The sequence below is a fragment of the Capsicum annuum genome, chromosome 2 (genome assembly GCF_002878395.1).
Source record: "Capsicum annuum cultivar UCD-10X-F1 chromosome 2, UCD10Xv1.1, whole genome shotgun sequence".
Classification (NCBI taxonomy): domain Eukaryota; kingdom Viridiplantae; phylum Streptophyta; class Magnoliopsida; order Solanales; family Solanaceae; genus Capsicum; species Capsicum annuum.
This window is the reverse complement of record NC_061112.1, coordinates 57,337,033-57,344,197: the sequence shown is the minus strand read 5'-3', so window position 1 is coordinate 57,344,197 and position 7,165 is coordinate 57,337,033.

The window sequence follows — 7,165 nt, the reverse complement described above, 5'->3', positions numbered from 1 at the left end:
ATATGAGTCTGCATTACCATCCGGGAAAGGCAAATGTTGTAGCCGATGCCTTTAGCAGGTTGTCTATGGGCAGCCTTTCTCATGTAGAAGAAGGAAAAAAAGAGATGGTGAAGGATATTCACCGCCTTGCAAATCTAGGAGTGCGACTCTTAGATTCCGAATATGAAGGGGTGATTGTTCATGAGTTATCTAAGTCATCTCTTTTGTGCTGAAGTTAAGGAGAAGCAGGTTGAAGATTCCATCTTGATACAAATCAATAAAGATATGGGTCAACAAAAGGTTATGTCGTTTGAAATTGGTGGTGATGGTATTCTGAGATTTTAGGGTAGGTTGTCCATTCCGAATGTCGATGGGCTATGGGGAAAAATCCTTAATGACGCACACACTTCAAGGTATGTCATTCACCCAGGCTCTACTAATATGTACCATCATCTGAAAACCTTGTATTGGTGGAATAACATAAAACGTGATGTAGCTGATTTTGTGTCCAAGTGTTTGAACTGTCAGCAAGTGAAGGTAGAACACATGAGGCCGGGTGGTACTTCCCAAGAGATAGCCCTGTCTTTATGGAAGTGGGAGATGATAAATACGGACTTCATTATAGGACTTCCGAGATCCCGAAACCAGTATGATTCTATATGGGTGATTGTAGATCAGTTGACCAAGTCAGCCCACTTTTTGCCTGTAAGGACTAATTATTCGAGAGAGTTTTATGCTAAGATTTACATTGAGGATATAGTTTGATTGCATGGGGCACCAGTGTCCATTATATCCGACAGAGGTACGCAGTTTTCATCTCAGTTCTGGAGATCCTTTCAGAAGGGTTTAGGTACACAAGTGAATTTGAGCACAGCTTTCCACCCTCAGACGGATGGGCAAGCTGAGCGTACCATTCAGACCCTTAAAGATATGTTGAGGGCATGCGTCATTGATTTCAAAGGTATTTGGGTAGATCACCTGCCACTGGTTGAATTTGCTTACAATAATAGTTACCATGCCATTATCAAGATTGCCCTTTTTGAGGCTTTGTATGGGAGGAGATCTAGGTCTCCGATAGGATGGTATGAAGTGGGTGAGACTCAGATGTATGGGCCTGATCTTGTTCATCAGGAGATGGAGAAAGTAAAAATCATTAGAGAATGACTCAAGAGTGCTCAGAGTCATCAGATGTCTTATGCCGATGTTTGGAGAAGAGAACTAGAGTTCAAAATTGGTGATTGGGTATTTCTCGAGGTTTCTCCTATGAAAGGAGTTATGTGGTTTGGACAAAGGAGTAAATTGAGCCATTGTTATGTAGGGCCATATTAGATTTTGAAAAGGATTGGTACAGTTGCCTATGAGTTGGAATTGCCTACAAGTTTGGGTTTCGTTCATCCAGTATTCCATGTATCAATATTGAAGAAATGCATTGGAGATCATTCTATCATATTGCAAGTAGAGGGTATCAAAGTGACAGACTCCTTGTCTTACGAAGAAGAGCCCGTTGAAATTTTAGATCTCCAAGTTCGAAAGCTGAGGAGCAAAGAGATAGCCTCAGTAAAGGTACTGTGGAGGAATCAGAAAGTCGAATAAGCAACTTGGGAGTCACAAAATGACATGAGAATTAGATATCCCAATTTGTTTGCTTCAATGGAGGGAGAGACAGAAGGTACTATTCCTATCGTATCTTTCCTAGTCCTTTATTATGCTTGAAATCGTGTCTATCTTTGTCCCGCATCATCATTGGGGGACGAATGATCCTAAGGAGAGATAATGTAATATCCCACAATTCGAGCTACAATATAGACCATGATTTCAATGCGTTGCTAATGCCAAAGCCATAAAATCCTATGCCAATACGGCATGTTAATTATGGTGTAGCATGTGAATCCGCTCCAGCTTGAATTTAGACCATAGAGGTCCTTCAACTCAAGGAAGAGTTGGAACTATTTCGATCGACTAAGTTTTAGTAGACGTTGTAAAATATGTCAGCTTCCATCGACTATAACTCTCAGTATATGTCGAATTAGGAAGCCTACTACGTGTCAAATGATAGGTATTCGAGTTTTCTTTCTAACGATACCAATTTGCCTAAAATCCGACACCCGAGCAAGAAATTATGACCTTTCAAAGTGATAAACGATGCCTAACCAATCCCCCATGGCCACTGGAAAGCATAGGCAATGGCCTAGGCGGCGCCTATGTGAACATAGGCGATAGCCTAGGCGGCCCTTATGTGAACATAGGTGATAGCCTAGGCGGCGCCTATGCTAAGATAGGCGATGGGATGGGTGGCGCCTATGTAAGGAATTCTGGTGAATTAAACACTCCTTGTTAAGGACAAAGTGGTCCTTTTCCACCCTTACTTAGCCCTAAAATAGGAGATTTAGTTCCAAGGACCCCAAAATACATATTCTTTCATCAAAAGTGCTCAAGATTCTTCTTAGGGTTTCAAAAAAAATAAAAACCCAAATAGTTTAAGACTTGACCGTAGGTTTTCAAAGATAATTACATATTTGGATTCATCAATCCGCAAACTTCAAGAAACACCTATTATCCTTGGAAATAGAGGTACGTGGGGTTATCCAAAAATCTCAAGGGTGTAGTCTTTATGAACATTCATGCTTTTAAATGGGGGTTTTCAATCAAATGCTAATATCTTGATTTCAATATGATTTCTAAGTTATTTTTCTTTATGTCATGAGAATTGTTTGCCTATATACTTCAATGGATTGAAACCATGCATATGTGATTTGAGATTTTCCATGGAAGTTGATAAACATGAATGATAAATTATTTTCAAATTCCCATGATAATGTTTTGATACTCCATATTATATTGTGATCAACAAAAGAGAGCATGAATTTGAAATAAATATTGTTCACCACTTGTAAATAATGAAGCACCTTGGTTTTTACATGATTATGCATATGTGGATGTGATATTGATGACTTGCAAGTCGGGTATGATGATATACTACAAAATACGATACATGATTGAATTAAATGAAATTTGAATGCATTGATTTTACATGAGAAAGGTGGATGCCCGAAGAAGGCGTTTGAGATAGAAGGGCTCATTGCTGGAATAAAGTGTTTCCCGACACAGAATATTGGTTCTAGGCTAAGCGATCTGTGTACTTGACTTCATGTCTTTCCTAAATTGGGACTATAGGTAGGAGCTCGAGCCAAGTGATCTTGGGCGCTACCATTGGGTCGAGACACCATGATGTGTGGTCTTGAGTGTCTCTCCCTCACTTATACTCTAATCTCGGCGGCAACCTAGGTTTGACAGTTGGTGTAAATTATGTAGGGTATTCCACCTAGCTCAGTTGCATTTCATTATTGTTGAGAAAAAAACTATTGCATTTCACCCATGTGTTTTCAAATGATTTGATACAAAATTGTTTTATCATGGCTCTTAGCTATACTTTGTAAAAATATTATGGTTTGTTTTGATATCTCTGTGTGCCAGTACTTTTTTGCTGACTCCCTCCCCTCTCCAACCTCTCAGGTTCAGAGGCCCAGTCTAGGGGTCAAAAGATTCAGTAGAACTTTCAGACAGAGCTGTAGAGACAAGTGGTGAGCCTTCTATGTTTTGGAAGGTCTTATGTCCTGCAGTACTTTTATCTTATATTCAGTGTTTGGGTCTACTGGGGGCCTTGTCCCTGTTTTCAGATAGACATTGTTTCAATTATGTAGTAGAGATTTCGTAGACGGTTTTAGAGAAGTTGATTTAGATTGTGGGACACTATTCCCTATTTTTGTTTTCCTATGATTCTTGACCATGTTTCCATTATATTGTGTTTCTTCTGCATTACTTTGATTATATGAATTAGATGCATGATTACCAGAAAGATAGGGGTGTTTTGGGTCTCTATGGTTCGAAATGCTTATCATGGCCAGGCCCTAGTTCGGGTCGTGACAATGTGTTTACTCAGAGGGAGTTGAATCTTAGGTAAAGAAGATGGTTAGAGTTGCTAAACCATTATGATATGAGTGTGTTGTATCACCCGAGCAAGGCCAATGTTGTGGCAGATGCTCTTAGCAGGTTGTCTATGGGTAGTGTAGCTCATGTAAAGAATAATAAGAAAGAATTGGCTAGTGATGTGCATTATTTGGCTAGGTTGGGTGTTACATTGCTTGATTTCGCTGAAGGAAGTATGTTAGTTCAGAGTAGTTCCGAGTCCTCTTTGGTCTCATAGGTAAAGAAGAAGTAAGACAGTGATCCTAGTTTGGTCAGACTGAAGGAGTCAGTTAATGACCAAAAAGTAGAGGTTTTCTCCGAAGGAGGAGATGGTGTGTTGAGATTGCAGGGTATATTGTGTGTTCCCGATGATGATGATCTAAGGCAGAGAATTATGGCCGAAGCATATGGCGTGCGATATTCTATTCATTCTGGTGCTACCAAGATATACTGGTATTTGTAGGAAATCTATTGGTGGAAGGGTATGAAGAAAGACAGAGCAGGATTTGTGGCAATGTGTTCTACTTGTCAACTGGTTAAGGTAGAGCACCAAAGGCCCGATGGTGTAATGCAAGAGTTTAGCATTCCTACTTGGAAGTGGGAATAAGTGAATATAGATTTCATAATTGGTTTGTCTCCTTCTCGTCGTCATCATGATTCGATTTGGGTTGTTGTAGACCGGTTGACTAAATCAGCTCATTATTTGCCAGTGTATTCGTCTTATACAACTGTGGATTATGCTAGATTATATATGCGTGAGTTAGTCAGATTGCATGGAGTTTCTTTTTCTATCATCTCAGATAGCAGTACTCAGTTTACTTTAAAGTTTTGGAGAGCCTTTCAGAAGGGTCCTGGTACCCAAGTTCATTTGAGTTCCGCTTTTCATCCACAGACTGATGGTCAGGCTAAGAGGACTATTCAGACTTTGAAGGACATATTGTAGGCATGTGTACTTGATTCAAAGGTAGTTGGGATGAGCACTTGCTATTGATCGAATTTGTGTATAACAATAGTTTCCATGCTAGTATTCAGATGGCCTCATTCAAAGCTTTGTATGGGAGAAGATGTAGATCGCCTATAGGTTGGTTTGAAGTAAGAGAAGCAGCTGTGATTGGGCCTTATACTGTGTTTGAGGCTAAGTTAATTCGAGAAAGATTGAAGACCGCTCAAAGTTTTTAGAAGTCGTATGCGGATATGAGAAGAAAGTATCTTGAGTTTAATGTTAATGATTTGGTGTACTTGAAGGTTTCACCCATGAAAGGGGTGAAGAGATTTGGGAAGAAGGGAAAGTTTAGTCCCCGTTATGTTTGTCAATACAGGATTCTGAGCCGTGTTGGGAAACTAGCATATGAAGTGGAGTTACCTGCGGAGTTATCTAGCATTAATCTGGTGTTCGATATTTCTATGCTTAAGAAGTGTATTGGTGATTCTGTCGTGGTTAATTCTTCTGAAAGCTTAGATATTCAGGATAGCCTTTCATTCGAAGAGATTCCGGTTGAGATTTTGGATTTTCAGATCCGTACGCTAAGGAACAAAGAAGTTCCTTTGGTTAAAATGCTTTGGAAAAATCAATCTGTTGAGGGTTCTACTTAGGAAGCCGAAGCTGGTATGTGAGCCAAGTACCCTCACCTCTTTTTTGTGAGTTTAGAGCGAACAGAAGGTTCCATTTTTTCTTAATTCCGCCCCCTTCTTATTAAACATTTAGCTGTGTGTCTACTTTCATCACGAATTCATGCATTTTGTATAGTATCCAAAGGTATACAGTGAAGTAAGTCCTTTGAGTGAGTCGTTCCAGCTATACGTCCTCATTTTTTTTCTTGTTCTTGGCCTATCTGGCAGCATTCGGGGACGAATGTTTCCAAGGGGGAGATATTGTAATACCCCAAGAACTCTAACCAAGAGTTCCTCCATGACTCAAGATCATGAGAAATAAATTATAGTGCTTTGGCTGTTTTCTTATCAAGGGTGATGTGTATTAAGGCCTCAAAGATGTCCTAGGGATTAGGTGAATCAAAACATCCCTTACCAATTGAATTCTTGAGAAGGATTTTGGTATAGTCAAATTCAAACAAGCATATCTCTTGTTACAGTAAGAAGTTTTGATCTCATGACCCACTAACAGATAGATAATTGAATTATCTTTCCAACAGTACCAATTTCACCCAAATCCTGTATCGGAGCGAAAAGTTATGCCTATTTTACTCTAGCGTGTCAGCCTGGAAACTGTGTGACGACTCATTACAAGTCTGACGGCTTGTCACAAAATGTCATCACCTTAAGCAGAAAGTTAAAAATTCCAACATTTTGTGATGACTTGTCACAAGTTTGACGGCTTGTCACAAAATGTCGTCAACCTTAAGCAGAAAGTCATAAATTCCACCCTTTTGTGACGACATTTCGTGACGACTTGTCACAAGTTTGACGACTTGTCACAAATGTCATCAGCTATTTTTTTCAACAATTAAAGGACGTTTTTGCAAGGTTATTTTGGTCTTTTCCCATCTTTTGGAGCCCCTATATTTATGAGAATGTCCATCTAAATCCTAATTTCTTTATTTTCTCTTTTAATTCTCTTAAGAAAACATATTTTGGGTTTCATTCAAGAACATTAATCTTCCAAAAATCATTTATAAATCTTCAAGATTTCTTCAAGAACCAAGTTCCTCATAGTGTGGGCTTTGAGAATCATTTATTACAAGTGCAGACAGAGTCTCAAGCGCTAGAATTCATCAAATTTCAATGATTAAGGTATGCGGGGTTTTGAACAAGAGCAATCCTTTTGTTCTTGTGCCCAAAGCTTTGATTTCTATTATGGATTTATATGATTTTGCAAGTGGTTTATACCCAAATTACTTCATTATGAGACCATGAGATTATAAATTGTTCAAGCTTTATTATACATGATTATTTTCCTATTCCAAAGTTATGACTTGATATTTAATATTGTGAATTTCATATTTCTACCATGACTTGATATTTCAAGTGCTTTCAAGATATGTGTAAAGCTTTAAGCTTCCTTATGACAAATTGGATTATTGAGTATATTGATTCATGAGATTGAGTTGTTACAATGAGTCTTGATATTTCCTCAAAGTTATTGATGTTGCCATGGTTTAATGATTTGATACATTTTGATATTGAGAAAGATTGATTTGATTTGAGTCGAGTTAGGAATCCACAAATTGATTATGATTTGATAAATGAGAAAGAGATTTGATTT